Here is a 14,819-nt window from a genome sequence, read left to right on the forward strand (position 1 = left end):
CAGAAGAGACTCATAAATATAGACAACAAACAGAGGGTTACTGGATGGGTTGTGGGAAGGAGGATGGGCTAAATGGGTAAGGGGCACTAAGGAATCTACTCCTGAAATCATTGTTGCACTATATGGTAACTAATTTGGATGTAAATTTTAAAAAATAAAAAATAAAAAATAAAAAATGTTACCTCCAACCTGACAGGGAGACCCAAGTGGGGAAGCCAACTTGGCCAAGAGCTGCCACTCAGATATTCAGTCCTCAGCCGCCCACTGCCTCTCTTTGGCTCTTCATCACAGGCCTGTCTGACCTTCTGTGCCTCTGGGGACACCCTGGCCACTCCCCTGGCAGTGTTGGTCTCTATATGGATAAAAATCCTTTTTCTTCATGTCAGCCAAACAAAGTTAGGCTGGTCCCCAGAAGAATGTGTCTAAGAAGCTAGAGAGGAAAGAAAATTAAGGAATTAAAATGCAGCCATCGAGGGCGCCTGGGTGGCTGTCGGTTAAGTGGCTGACTTAGGCTCAGGTCAATGATCTCGAGGTCCATGAGTCTGAGATCCACATTGGGCTCTGTGCTGACAGCTTGGAGCCTAGAGCCTACTTCAGATTCTATGTCTCCCCCCCTTCTCTCTCAGTCCTTCACCCACTCACACTATGTCTCTCTCTCAAAAATAAATATTTAAAAAAAAAATTTTAATGCAGCCACCTGGAAACAGGATTTCCAAGTTCTTGGAACTTGGACTCTGGCCAGACTGGTCTAGCAGCTTCCTTAAGCTTCCTCCTCAGCCCCTCCTCATCTGTACCTATCTGCCTTGGCAAGAAGCCCTCCCTTCCAGAATCTGCTTCCTCTGGGCTTGAGCAGCCCTGCCCCTAGCTCTTGGCAGGACCCAGCTTCTCTCCTTAGGCTCTTGGAGAATTTAGTTGGCCCAGAGAGTCCTCCTTTGGCCCTCAGCCCTCCCACAGAGATAATAATACCTGCCACGAAGAGTTCTTATAGTTGGTGGTCCTGTGCTTGCCCCATAGCAAATGCTCATGAATGTTTGTTGAATTAGTAATAAATATTCATATGAGCTTGAGTATGTGCATACAATTTCTAGAAAGACCCACAAGAACCTAGCACCAGGGGCGCCTGGGTGGCTCAGTCAGTTAAGCGTCCGACTTCGGCTCAGGTCATGATCTCACCATCCTTGAGTTCAAGCCCCGCATCAGGCTCTGTGCTGACAGCCCAGAGCCTGAAGCCTGCCTTGGATTCTGTGTCTCCCTCTCTCTCTGACCCTCCCCTGTTCATGCTCCGTCTCTGTCTCAAAAATAAACAAACATTAAAAAAAAAAAAATTAAAAAAAAAAAAAAGAACCTAGCATCAGTGAATGTCTTTGGATAGTTGAAAATAGAGGCCTAAAGAATAGGATACAGAGAGGAAGCTGTAAACCAGTCTGTACCTCTTGAATTTTTTTTTCCTGTGCATATATATCACCTATTTGAAATTAAAAACACAATACCACTTATGTTAGGACCAAAACAATGAAATAGTTTGGTATAAACAAAATATGTAGAAGATCTATATATTGAAAACTATAAAGCTACGATGAAAGAAACCAAGGAACACCTAAATAAATGAAGAGCTATTCCATGTCAGGGGCAGAAAGTCACGAAATATAGATATAGATATATAGATATATAGATATTTATATAGTTTATTTATCTATTTTGAGAGAGAGCAGGGGAGAGAGAGAGGAAGAAAGAAAGAATCCCAAGCAGGGCCCACACTGTCAGCACTGAGATGGACACGGGCCTCAAACCCATGAACTGCCAGATCATGACCTGAGCCGAAATCAAGAGTCAGATGCTCAACCGAATGAGCCACCTGGGTGCCCCAGCGAGAACATCTGAAAAATATTGTGGGGGCATGTTTTTTCATAACATTTTTTTTTTCAAATTTTCTTTTTTTTTCTTTTTTAATTTTTTTTTTTTTTCAACGTGTATTTATTTTTTTGGGACAGAGAGAGACAGAGCATGAATGGGGGAGGGGCAGAGAGAGAGGGAGACACAGAATCGGAAACAGGCTCCAGGCTCTGAGCCATCAGCCCAGAGCCCGACGCGGGGCTCGAACTCGCGGACCGCGAAATCGTGACCTGGCTGAAGTCGGAGGCTTAACCGACTGCGCCACCCAGGCGCCCCTAACATTTTTTTTTTTAATGTAACCTATGTCCAACACGAGGCTTGAACTCACAAACCTGACATCGAGAGTCACATATTCCATAGACTGAGCCAGCCAGGTGACCCCCTGTAAGTGTGTGTGTTTAAGTGAAAGAAACCAATCTAAAAAGGCTATATACTGTATGATTCTAACTACATGACATTTTGGAAAAGGCAAAACTACAGACATGGTAAAATGATCAGTGGTTGTCAGGGGTTGTGGGGAGGGAGGGAAGAATAAGTGGAGCACAGAAGATTTGTAAGGCAGTGAAACTATCCTGTATGATACTGTAATTGTGGATATCACAATTGTCAGAGTGCCGTTATACATTTGTCAAAACCCAGAGAATGTACAACACCAAGAGGGAACCCTCATATAACTATGAACTTTAGTTAATAATCATGTTATCAATATCAATTTTAACAAATGTACCACACTAGTAATACATGCTAATAACAAGAGATCCTATGTATCTGGGGTGGGATGGCTTTATCGAACTCTCTGTACTTTATTTTTTTAAAAAAAAGTTTACTGTGAGAGAGCATGTGAGTGGGGAAGGAGCAAAGAGGGAGGAAGAGAGAATCCAAAGAAGGCTCCACCCTGTCAGCACAGAGCCCAACACAGAGCTCAAATTCATTAACTGTGAGATCATGACCTGAGCCACAATCAAGAGAAGGAGGCTTAACCAACTGAGTCACCCAGGTGCCCCAACTTAGCCAATGTTAAGGGCTTTGCAGGCCCAGGGTTTAAGTCCCAGATCCTGAACCAGCCCCAGCTTCCTCCTCTGGGGTTAAGAGTCATGCCTTACAGGGTTGGGTTAAGAGTTCCAGAACTCTTGTCACTGCAATATGATGGTCAAAAATGTCATTGCCAGGGTACCCGGGTGGCTCAGTTGGTTAAGTGTCCGACTTGGGCTCAGGTCATGATCTCATGGTTCATGAGTTGGAGTCCTGTATCGGGCTCTCTGCTGTCAGCATGGAGCCTGCTTCAGATCCTCTGTCCCCACCTCCCTCTGCCCCTCCCCTGCTCACTCTCTCAAAAATAAGTAAAATAAACATTTAAAAAATTACATTGCCAAACGGATAAAAAAGATATGGTTTATATAAACAATGGAATACTACTTGGCAATGCGAAAGAATGAAATCTGGCCATTTGCAGAAACATGGATGGAACTGGAGGGTATTATGCTAAGTGAAATAAATCAGGCAGAAAAAGACCGATACTGTATGTTTTCACTCCTATGTGGATCTGGAGAAACTTAACAGCAGACCATGGTGGGGGGTGGGGAGGTTACAGAGAGGAAGGGAGGCAAACCATAAAGAGATTCTTAAATACTGAGAACAAACTGAGGGTTGATGGGGGGTGGGGGAGAGGGGAAAGTGGGTGATGGGCATTGAGGAGGGCACCTGTTGGGATGAGCACTGGGTTGTACAGAAACCAATTTGACAAATTATATTTAATTTAAAAAAAATTACATTGCCTATGTGATTTCCAGGGAAAAGGGGAGGAGTGGCCTTTCTTGGCCAGGAGGGAAACCAAGGCAGGGAGGACCAGGAGGCACCCTCTGCAGAAGTGTCATTCAAGAAAGGTTTCCCAACTGTGGAAAGACACTGGAAAGTACCTGGCCCCAGCCCAGCCTCCACCGGACCAGCTGGTCTGCTGGCCTCTGTGAATCACAGCTTCACTGGGGCCTGGGACAGCTCCTCCAAGGAGGCAAGCAGGAGAGCCACATTGACTGCAATCCAGTGTGGTGGAGTTGACAAGGTACCTGTAGAGCAAGGGGGGAGGGGGTCAAAAGGACCACCACCCATCCCTGGTGTGCCCCTTCCCCTATGGTTCCCTGGGAAGTCCCTAATCACCCTCTTCATCTATAAAATAGCACTACCAAGGCTCACTCCCCAGGCAGCTGTGGGAGAGAAAGCTTAAATGTAGTTATTCTACCCGGCAGTGAGTGGAACTCATACTGCTATCAGATCAACAACTGACACAGAGCCTCAAGGGCAGTAGCATAGAGAGGCAAAAATCTTGGCTTCTCAACACATGCTTTAACCTCTCTGATCCTCAGTCTCCTCATCTCTAACATGGGAATGACACAGCCCTTTATCTCCCAGGTACTGTATGAATTCAGGGAGAGCTTAGCAACCTGCCTGGCACAGAGATGTCCTTAGTATCTCCCTGTGCCTTCATAAGGTATGAATGCCACCCCAGCCAAATGGGTCAATTCTAGATAAATCACCATCCCTGCTGAGGCTTCCTCTGTAATCTTACTTAGCTGTGAGGACAGAGGAAGGCACCACATTGCCACCATTAGGGACAGAATTTATTGCCTTGTGGGTACTAGACTGGGAACTTGAACAAACTGAATCATGTGGACAAGGTCTTGGCACCAAGAGAGCTAGGTTGGAAAAAACACTGCTGCAAAAAAGCAAAATGTACACAACAGCCATGAGAAAGACTTTAAGCTCTGGAAGAGAGTTTTTAAGGAGGGTCTCATTTAATGGAAGAAGGGGGGCATTGAGCAACAGAGAGCCTGGCTCCCAATCAAGGCGAATGTTGTCTGCATGGTATTATCCTTGGACCCTGGGGACCCAGGCAAGCTGGGCCTGGCTCCACAAAGAAGCCAGCCAGAGGGAGGGTAAAGTGCTGATTCACCCGGCAAGAAGAGGTGGTGGCTGCTGAATCCATACCTGTGAGACTGTCAGGGCCCAGGAACTGTCAGCCAGGTGCAGCAGGGTAGGTAGAGGCCAACTTGTGGCAGGTAGGTTTTGGAGATTTCCACCCAGTACAGAGGGCTGAAGCCAGATTGTCTAGGTTTAAATCCCAGCTCCAGCATCTACTGGCAACCTTGAACAGGTGACTTAAACCCTGGGCCTCAGTTCCCAACTATAAAATGGGGATATTGGAGCACCCACTGCACAGGGTTGTGGTGAGAATTTGAGATCAAGCCCGGTTCAGCATTTAACACAGGGCTTGCCCACAGTAAACGGCAGCAGCTATTATTACTGTCATTTAGGGGAGGGCTGGAAGCAAGTCTTCCCACCTGCCTGCTCCCTCACTCCCTCTGACTTGGGTCCCACCTTCACAAAGACCTGTTATATGTAACTAGACTGGACTGGATCACATCAGAGAGGCACAAAGCCTAGGAGAGACTCTGCCTCCGCCACTGCCTCATGTAGGAGTCTCCTCTCCAGCTTGCCAAGTGTCTCCTTACATGCCTCCACTAATGGGGAGTGCTCCACATTTGGATAGCTCTGATCACAAGTCCTCTACGTGGGGCTGAAATTGCCTCCCTGCAAACTGCCCTTTAGTGGAAGTGATTTTTCTGCCAGGGACTTTCCAATGTCTGGAATCCACCCATCCCACAAACGCTAGGATCACCCTGAGCATAGAAAGTCCTCCAGGAAGTCTCCCCGGAACTGAGCACACTGAGCATCTCGTGCAGAATTGCACTCCCCACAAGAACACACATACATATCTCCAACAACTGGGTCCATAAGGCAGAAAGTCTTGGATGTCCCCAGACCGCACACTAATAGTAGTTCTCATAAATTGCCTCACAAAACCCCTGTGAGGCATGTACTAGCTTTTTCCCAATTTTAAAAACTGTGGGGGCACCTGGGTGGCTCAGTCAGTTAAGCGTCCAACTTTGGCCCCAGTCATGATCTCGCAGTTTGTGAGTTCAAGCCCCGCGTCAGGCTCTGTACTCAAGAGCCTGGAGCCTGCTTTGGATTCTGTGTCCCCATCTCTCTCTGCCCCTCCCCTGCCCACACCCTGTCTCTTCCTGTAAAAATTAACATTAATTTTTTTTAATTGTGGTAAAACACACATAAAATAGAAAATCGTAACCATTTCTAAGTGTACAGTGCCCTGATATTAAGTACATTCACAAGTTACACATCCATCCCTACCTCCTTCTGCAGAACTCTTTTCATCTTGCAAAAGTGAAACTCTATACCCATGAAATAATAACTCCCCATTCCTCCCTCTAGTTCCTGGCAACCAGCACTCTACTTTCTGTTTCCATAATTTTGACAACACTAAGAGCCTCATATAAGTGGAATCGTACAGTATTTGTCTTTGTCTGGCTCATTTCACTTAGCATAACATCCTCAAGGTTCATCCATGTTGAAGCATGTGTCAGCATTTCCTTCCACTTAAGGCTGAGAAATATTCTATTGCATGCATACATACACTTAGTTTATCCATTCTTCTGCCGATGGACACCTGAGTTGCTTCTACCTTTTGGCTACTGCAAACAATACTGCTATACACATGGGTGTACTATCTCTTCAAGACCCAGCTTTCAATTCTTTTGGGTATATACCAGGACTGAGATTGCTGGATCATAGGACAGTTCTTTTTTTAGTTTTTCGAGAAACTCCCAAACTGTTGTCCATAGCATCTGTACCATTTTACAATCCCACTAACAGAGCACAAGCGTTCCAATTTTTCTGCATCCCTGCCCTCACTTGTTATTTTTTGTTTTTGTTTTTTAATGGTAGCCATCCTAAAGCTTATGAGACCTATAAGGAGAGCCTATTTTTATCCCACTTTACAGTTGAGGAATGTGGGATTGGAGAGGTACTGTGACTTGACCACAGTCCCACAGAGAGCATGTGGCAGAGCTGGGATTCAAGTTCAGGGCCGTCTGCAACTGTCTGATACTCTCAACAGGCCCCATCCCAGTAAATCCTTACTGTACAACTGGTCAGTGATCACCCTGGGGCCTCCAGTCCTCAGAGCTCTGTTCAGAGCCTGGCTAGGGAGGAGGCAGTGATCTGGAAGACACCCCAGGCCCACACCTCGGCCCCCTGGATCTCCCAGGCCCAGGAGACTCTAAAATTAGCGTCTAACAAAGGCCTTACCCTGCACGGCCCATGCAGCCTTTGGCAGGGAGGTCTCTTCAGGGGGGTTCCCTCTCATGCTGGTCTGGCTGCAGGCGAGAGTGAGGTTCAGGGCCTGCTCGACAGGACCCAGATGGGAGGGCAGGGGGTGGGGGCCAGGAGAGGCACCCAGGCAGCGCTCTTGAGAGTCTCCGGTGCAGTGTGACCAGGACCACAGTGGCTAGAGGGCAGGGTAGAGCCTCCAGGAAGGGCCAGGCAACTAACATTCAGACACAGAGCCTGGTACATCCCCGGCAGTGGTGCCACATTGCACCTACGTGACCATGGACAAGCTAGTATTCCCTTACACCTGTTTCTTCCTCTGTAAAATCAGGAAGACTAAGTCAAAGCTGGCAGGGAGCTGTGGGTACTAAATGATCACTAGATCCATAATTCCAGGCTGATGACTGGGTGCAACTGTGCTAGCATCACTGCCTCCTCCCACACCCTTGCCTGTCCCACACCCATGCTACACCTATCGCGTCTCTCTCCTACACTGGTCTGCCCTCCACCAATGGGAGACTGGCAGAGCCTTGAGATTAAGGATCCAGGTGACTCCTTTGAGGAGTAACACATCTGAATGCATTAGTTCTGGTCTTCTTCTTAGAAAAACAAATAAATAAGGGGTGCCTGGCTGGCTCAGTAGGAAGAGTATGCAACTCTTGATCTTGGGGCTGTGGGTTTCAGCCCAACTTGGGTGTAGAAATTACTTAAATAAAACTTAAAAAAAAACACCACAAAGTAATAATAATTCCTTCAGGTAAACAAAGACATGGTCACACAGATGTTTGCTACTACATTATTTATAACAATGATAATTTCATAGCACCCTGAAGGGGACTAGTTGAGTTAGCATCCTACCACAAAATGGAAGATCATATGGCCACTATAAATTATAATGGAGCTCTGTATTTATCAGCATTTCCATGGCAATAAATGTTGAGTGGTGGGAAAACACAGGTTATGAGAAAATCATGTATAGATGATCCCATAGGACACAGAGCTGTGTGTGTGTATATAGCTAGGTATGGTTTCCTGATCAGTAGCAATAGCATCACCTAAGAGCTTGTTAGAAATATAGACTGGGGCCCACCTCGGGCTTTGAGGAATCAGAATTTAACAAAATCCCCAGGTGGTTCATGTGCAGGTTACAGCTGGAAAGCAATAAAGGCATTGTCTGGAGAGTTTCCCAGTAAAATATTAGGGAATGGTTATGTCTGGGGGGGGGGGGGGGGAGGGGGGATTGGGATTTTCTTTCCTTCCTGTGCTTTTCTGAACGTTAGCAGTTTCCCCAGTAAACACGTGATAAAAACAATAAAGTTATTAAAATGCTTGTAAAGATACAAGATCCAAAACTATAAAACTCATAGAAAAAAATACAGGTAAAAAGCTTTGTGACACTGGACTTAGCAATTATTTCTTTGATATGGCAACAAAAGCAAAAATAGGATAAATGGGACTATATCAAAATTGAAAACTTTTGTGCATCAAAGGATACAGTTAAGAGAGTGAAAAGGCAACCTATGGAATGAAAAAATATATACAAACGTGATAAGGAGTTAATATCCAGAATATATAAAAACTCTTACAACTCAACAAAAAATCAAATAACCTGACTAAAAAAAAATGGACAAAGAATATAAACAAATATTTCTCCGAAGAAGATATACAAATGGAGAACAGGTATGTGAAAAGATACTCAGCATCACTAATCACTAGGGAAATGCACATCAAAACCATGACGAAATACCACCCCATACCCATTAAGATCATTACTATCAAAATGCAGAAAATAACATGTTGGTGAGGAGGTGGAAAAATTGAAAGTTCTCCAGGTGCGGCCATTCGCCCTTCCTGGCTGGGATACACAGAAAGGAGTCTCCTAACAGCCTCCTGGGAAGCTCAGGACATAGGTTCCCAGGACATAGGTTCCTGCAGCTCAGTTCCCAGGGGACACCACCCCCTAATCATGGGACAGAGCCCTCATGCATAAGTGTGTAAGACAGCCAGAGACCAGAACTCCCCTGGGATTGTTGCAGGGCTGGAGGCCACAGTTCCCAGACCTCAGTGGAGTCTCCTGGGTTAAAGGGCCATATTGCCCATTTCTTTTTCTTTCTTTCTTTTCTATCTTTCTTTCTTTCTTTCTTTCTTTCTTTCTTTCTTTTTCTTTCTTTCTTTCTTTTAACATTTATTTATTTTTGAGAGACAGAGAATGAGTAGGGGGATGCAGAGAGAGGGAGACACAGAATCTGAAGCAGGCTCCAAGTTCAGTGCTGTCAGCACAGACGCAGGGGTCGAACCCACAAACTGTCAGATCATGACCTAAGCCAAAGTCAGACGCTCAACCAACTGAGCCATGCAGGTGCCCCCCATATTGCCCATTTCAAAAAAAATGCCTCTTCCAAGGTTGGGACAGGGACAGCCACCAGACAGTACTGCCTGAGAGGTGGGGTGGGGTGGAGTGGATAACTTCAGCTTCCAAAGACATTTTGCAGACCTCCAGAAGGAAAGAGCTATAGGAAGCCTAACTGCCCTGAACCCTCAACTGAGGCAGAAGAGGAGACCACCCACTCTGGGATGAGAACCCCAGAACCCAGCACCCCAACTTTCAGGCCAGGCTCCCCCACACTGAGCCTATCCTATGAATTCCACTGTGTGCATTTATTTATTTAGGGTACCATTAAAGCCTTTGAGATGGGGTGGAATGCTGGGTCCATATCAGGCCTCTAATACCATCTCCTAAAGCTGCCAGAAAGGCATCCCCAAACCCTGCTTAAAACCCCACATCATTGAGATAAAGTCCAAATTCCCACTTGACCTTCAAAATTTGGTCCCCGCTGACTCCTCTCACCTCCTATCCCACTCTCCCAGTCCTGCAGCCTCCTGAACTGCCCCCTACCCCACCTCCTGCCCCAAATTCAGCTTTCTCCCATTTCTGCCTAATAGACTTTTCTTCCTTCTTAAGCAGGGAGCTGTCCCAGTCCCAGTCTCCTCTGCTCCTGTGAGACGAGTTGTGTGCCTGTTTCACATGCATGGAACTTGTCTTATGCATCTCACCCCAGTTTCCAGCACCGTGGCCACCTAGCCCAATAAACGACTGCTGACCAAGAAAATTAGCACATGAGTCTTCTGCCTGTCTTTTATGGCTAATTCTGGTATCTTCCCAAAAGCTCTGGAGCATGGGTTTGACCTTCCACATTAACGGACCCCTATGTGCCAAACACCTTACCTATGTTTTCTCATGCAATTCTATGGCAAAGGCATTAACATTTAGATTTTATAGATGAAGACACTGATGCTCAGAAGTCCAATGACTGTCCACAGCCAGGATTGGAACCCAGCCTGACCAGCCTGTGCTTATTCCACTGAGCCTCATAAGTGGCCTCCCAATAACTTACTAGACTAGAGAACAGAAGGTGTGCCCCTAGACTTTTGGGGAATTCTCCGCTCTGTCCAGGGATCCTGTAAACCTGCACTTTGACAAAGGTGGCTGGGAGATGGAAGGGTGACATCTAGATCAGGTGGCAGGAGGAGACCAAGAGTCTGGGGATCCTTCAGAAAGAGGTTCACCTGACCTGCTGTCCTCTGACATACAGCCCTCCAGCCTCAGCAAAGATAGGGGCCTAAGTCAATAAAATCCTGTAGCAGGGGAGAAGACTTTCACTCCAGTTACAGCGGGGCTGGGTAAGAGGGAGTCAAGAAGATGCCCTTGAGAGGACTTTCTCAATTCTGCCCAGCTAGTATAATGACCCAGGGAAAGCCCCAAGCTTGAAGAGTCTTCCAAGGGTGCTTAATAAGTGCCAGACATTGTGCCAAATGCCTTAAAAATCCTGTATCACCAAGAAGTTTTATAATCTCTATTTTGCATGAGAACTAATTGAGGCACAATTATTAAGTGAGAGTTCAAGGTCAGGCAGCTATGCATACACACCCAGGCTTGCCTGCTTTCAAAGGTCAAGTCTTAACCACTATGCAGACTGCCTCCTTCCTGCAAAATCCTCAGAGAAAACAAGTTCCTCACCCACCCCCTCATACCATCATGGTTCTGGAAATTAGGAATTAGTCACATAATTCTTGAGTGAGCTGACCTGCATATGTAACATGAACTGAGCTACAAAAATGTTCTTGCCATTGCCCCAGTATTCATTCTTGATGGAGAATAAACTCCAAGGGGGGGGGGGGGGAGGGAATCTAAAAAAAAAAAAAAAAAAAACAGAAAAAGTTATTTTCACAGGATTACCCATAAAAGTCAAAATACTAATTGCAAAACACCTGGAAGCAACCCAACTTCACAAATGAGGGGCAAAGGCTGCCTATGCTGGGATGGGTTTGTTAATGTAGCGAATACCACATACCTTTAAAATGACATACCTTTAAAATGACAAGTAGTTAGTTGGTTTTTGCAAATTTAAAATAAATGCAAAGAATAAAAGAACTCATTTTCATTTCAGAATACCATCCAAACGAGGAAGGCTCACTCATGCCATTTTTCCCCTTTCTTTTAAATCAATTAATTTTTGATAAGGTAATTCGCACACATAATTCATGCATGGTACATAAAAATCTAAAGACCTAAAGCAATATGCACTGGAGCAGACCCCAGTAACCCACAACCACTTAAAAATGTGGCTCTGTTGATTTACAAAACTCAGAAGCGAACAGAGAGAAGTAACTTGCTTTATGGTTATTTGGATCTTTTTTCCTGCAAGTCTAAAGAAATACAGAGCAGAGAATTCACACCATTTCAGAGAAACAGTTCACAACTTTTTGGCTGGGACTTTTTCAAGTCTTTCTCAAATCCCTCTTGCTGTGATCTGTGAAAGCAGCAGCTAAGTTGAGGTGAAGTCAGAAAAAGAAAACCACGTGAGAAAAAAAATGAATGCCTTCTTACCTGTTCACCCAGGAGGACGCGGTCTTCTCGGGCTTTGTCGATTTTAAGGGGCTCGAGGGTAGGAGCAAGTGCCTAGGAGCAGGAGGCAGAGGGTGCCAGGTGAGAGGGTGCTGCTTCCCCCAGCCCACAATCCGGCTTCCCGACTGATGGGAAGGGCGGGGAAAGCAGGCCACTGCCGCTCCTCGCTCCCGATTGAGAAACTGAAGCCAGCAAGGGCGGGGCAGGGCCACGTGTCCCCAGCCTGCCTTGGGAGTGCGGATAGGAGGGGGCCACAAACCCAGAGGAACAGCCAGGAACTGTTTCCTGACTGACGGTGCCTGGCATATTAATGGCAGGAGTCCCCACATCAAGTTTTGGCTCCCAGGGGGGTTTGGGCCTGCCCCAGCTCCTCTCCAGAACACATTTACTCTGATTAAAAAAAAAACAAAAAACACACCTCTTCTTACAAAACTTAGTAAAACTGGGTGATGTGGTAGTGACTGGAGTGCACGTGTAGGCAGAAGCAACAAACAAGAGGGAGAAAAGGCCTTTGATAAATATCACCAGTATTGCGAACTAATCAATTACCCAGTTTACAGATGGGAGATATGAGCCCAGAGAGATGAAGTATCTAACCTAAGATCACACAGTTAGGGCTTCCCGACACAACTGTTCTGGTGTAACTCATGGTAGTACACACCACACAGGGAGTTCCTGAGGACACAGAAGTGAAGCCCTTTACTCAGCCCCATCTCCAAGAATAAGGGTACTTTCACTTTGCCTGAGTCAGACCGAAAGCGGAGAACGGCTCTGCCCAGCAGAATTCTGTGGGCACCAGTGGGGCAGCTCCATCTCCACCTAGTTTTCACAGCCAGGAACCTGATTTAGTAGTTAGGGGTGGGGCAACCCCCCAAGGGATCCTTTAGCTCCTCCACCAGTGGACATTACAAGCAGGAATCAGGGGACAGGGGAAAGGACTGTGTTCAAAGCATCAAACTGTCCAAGACAATAATTTGTAGTTTCTCTGAACATGAGCACAGAATCTTTATTAAGGGGCCCCTTAACATCTAGGATTCCATAGCATCTCATTTGAGAAGTGCTACCCTAAAAGATGTTAGTATGTCTTATTCCGAATGTCAATGCCTGGTACGAGTAGCTGTTCAAAAGATTTCTCAATTGGGTTGACAAAACTGGATTCCTGCTTTGGCCCTGAACTTCCAGCAGGACAAGGCCCATACTGGAATGCACTTGGCTAATTACCCACCTTCATCCCTAACGCTATGGCTACTCTGACCACACCCTCTACAAGGCCTTGGCAGAACTATGCCAAGTTGATTCATACCAGTCAGGTGGCCTGCTGGGAGGGCAGAAGAGTGGAGATGATGGGGTCTAGCCACAGGACCTCACTCAAGCCTCATAGAAGCCTGAATTAACTCCACTGTGCCCTCTCTGGGATTCCTTGGCTTGGAATGATGTCCCTTCCTTTCAAAGCATTGCACATAAGACTGTAGTTCAAGATGGAGATGGCTCTAGGCTCCCCAGGCTTCTAGACCCAAGTTCAGTGGCCATGCCTCCTCAGATCCCCTGGAAGCTCAGCAAAAGCACTTTGCTATTACCATAACCCCTGAAGGTTGGTTTTATTATACTTTACAGACAGGAAACTGAGACCATGCTCAGAGACTGGTGAACCCAAGTCACAGGACTCTGTTTAGGCCTCTTTCTCTAGCCTTTACTCCTGACCTCCTGCTTGGCATTTGGCAGGCAGGATCTTGATTCTGCTTTCCATGGTGAAGCAGCCTTTCTCTAGCTGCAGCATCAGCTCCTTAAAGGTTAGAGGTTCCCCAGCCTGCCTTGTGTTTAACAGCACTAGGCCCTGATAACCCACAGTAAATGTTGATGCTTCTCTTGACCATCATGTCTTTTTATGGCCTCAAATTATTAAATGTGTGAAAACTCTTCCCAAATGAGCTAATTCAAAGCAACTCCCATTCACTGAGATTTTGTTTGCTATCAGAAGAAGGAACACGTTCTGCTGGGTAGGCCTGCAAACTGAAAAATGTGAGGACCAGGCTTTAGAAGGCAGAATTACAGGTAGGGAACAGAGATGGATTTGCCTCTGGGATTACGACAAAACCCACTGGGTATTAACAGATTCTGGATTTGGGGGGTGAAGGTGGGGTTGGGTGGTGCTAACAGGAGCCTCGAGCTACTTCAAATTCAGTCTCCCAGCCTTTTGTACCCAAACTGGAATTTACAATCTTGGTCTATTTATTTATTTATTTGGCTTCATGTTGAACAGGAAACAATGTTCCCTTACTACCCACCCAACCTAATGATTTCCACGTCTGATAACCACCAGACTGTGAAATATACAGTTGCCTAGATAACAGCAGAGATTAAGAGGTTCATGAGTTCGAGCCCTGCGTTCAGGCTCTGTGCTGACAGCTCAGAGCCTGGAGCCTGCTTCAGATTCTGTGTCTCCCTCTCTCTGTCCTTCTCCTGCTCACACAGTCTCTCTCTCAAAAATAAACATTAAAAAAAAAAAATTGTTTTAAATCTGGGGGTAAAATCCAGCAACCTATTCTGACGAACTCAGATGATGCTAATACAGGTTTCCTTCTGTTTCTGTACCAGAAATGTTTGGCTGCCCACCCTCCACCTCCTCATTTTTCAGAGTTGGGATCTTCTGACTTTTCCCAGAAGTCACAAGGCTATGCCTACTTTATCTGAGGAGACCAGAGACAGAGACTGAAGCTCTTCAGAAACTTGTCACAAGGCTCTTTGGCAAAGTCACCAAAACTGACAGGTTATAAAAACTCTTCAACTTCTGGGTACAGAGCAGACCTGCAAAGAGGTGGCACATAGTAGGTGCTTGGTA

General features: G+C 46.0%; 1 protein-coding gene across 6 annotated transcripts in view; it reads right to left on the bottom strand.

Annotated features, from left to right (window-relative positions):
• Positions 1–11,962: 11,962 nt before the first annotated feature.
• The window catches only part of SF3B3 (splicing factor 3b subunit 3), a 58,419-nt gene continuing 55,562 nt past the window's right edge, over positions 11,963–14,819 (bottom strand). For 5 of the 6 annotated variants that reach the window (XM_045443470.1, XM_045443469.1, XM_045443466.1 and 2 more), the window contains 2 exons: positions 14,736–14,785; positions 11,963–12,034 (listed from right to left, as the gene is read on the bottom strand). The gene's annotated coding sequence lies outside the window, so the exon portion shown is untranslated. The remainder of the gene's footprint in view (positions 12,035–14,735; positions 14,786–14,819) is intronic. The other variant, XM_045443468.1, reaches the window with a different exon arrangement.

This window comes from Leopardus geoffroyi, chromosome E2 (assembly GCF_018350155.1).
Source record: "Leopardus geoffroyi isolate Oge1 chromosome E2, O.geoffroyi_Oge1_pat1.0, whole genome shotgun sequence".
Classification (NCBI taxonomy): domain Eukaryota; kingdom Metazoa; phylum Chordata; class Mammalia; order Carnivora; family Felidae; genus Leopardus; species Leopardus geoffroyi.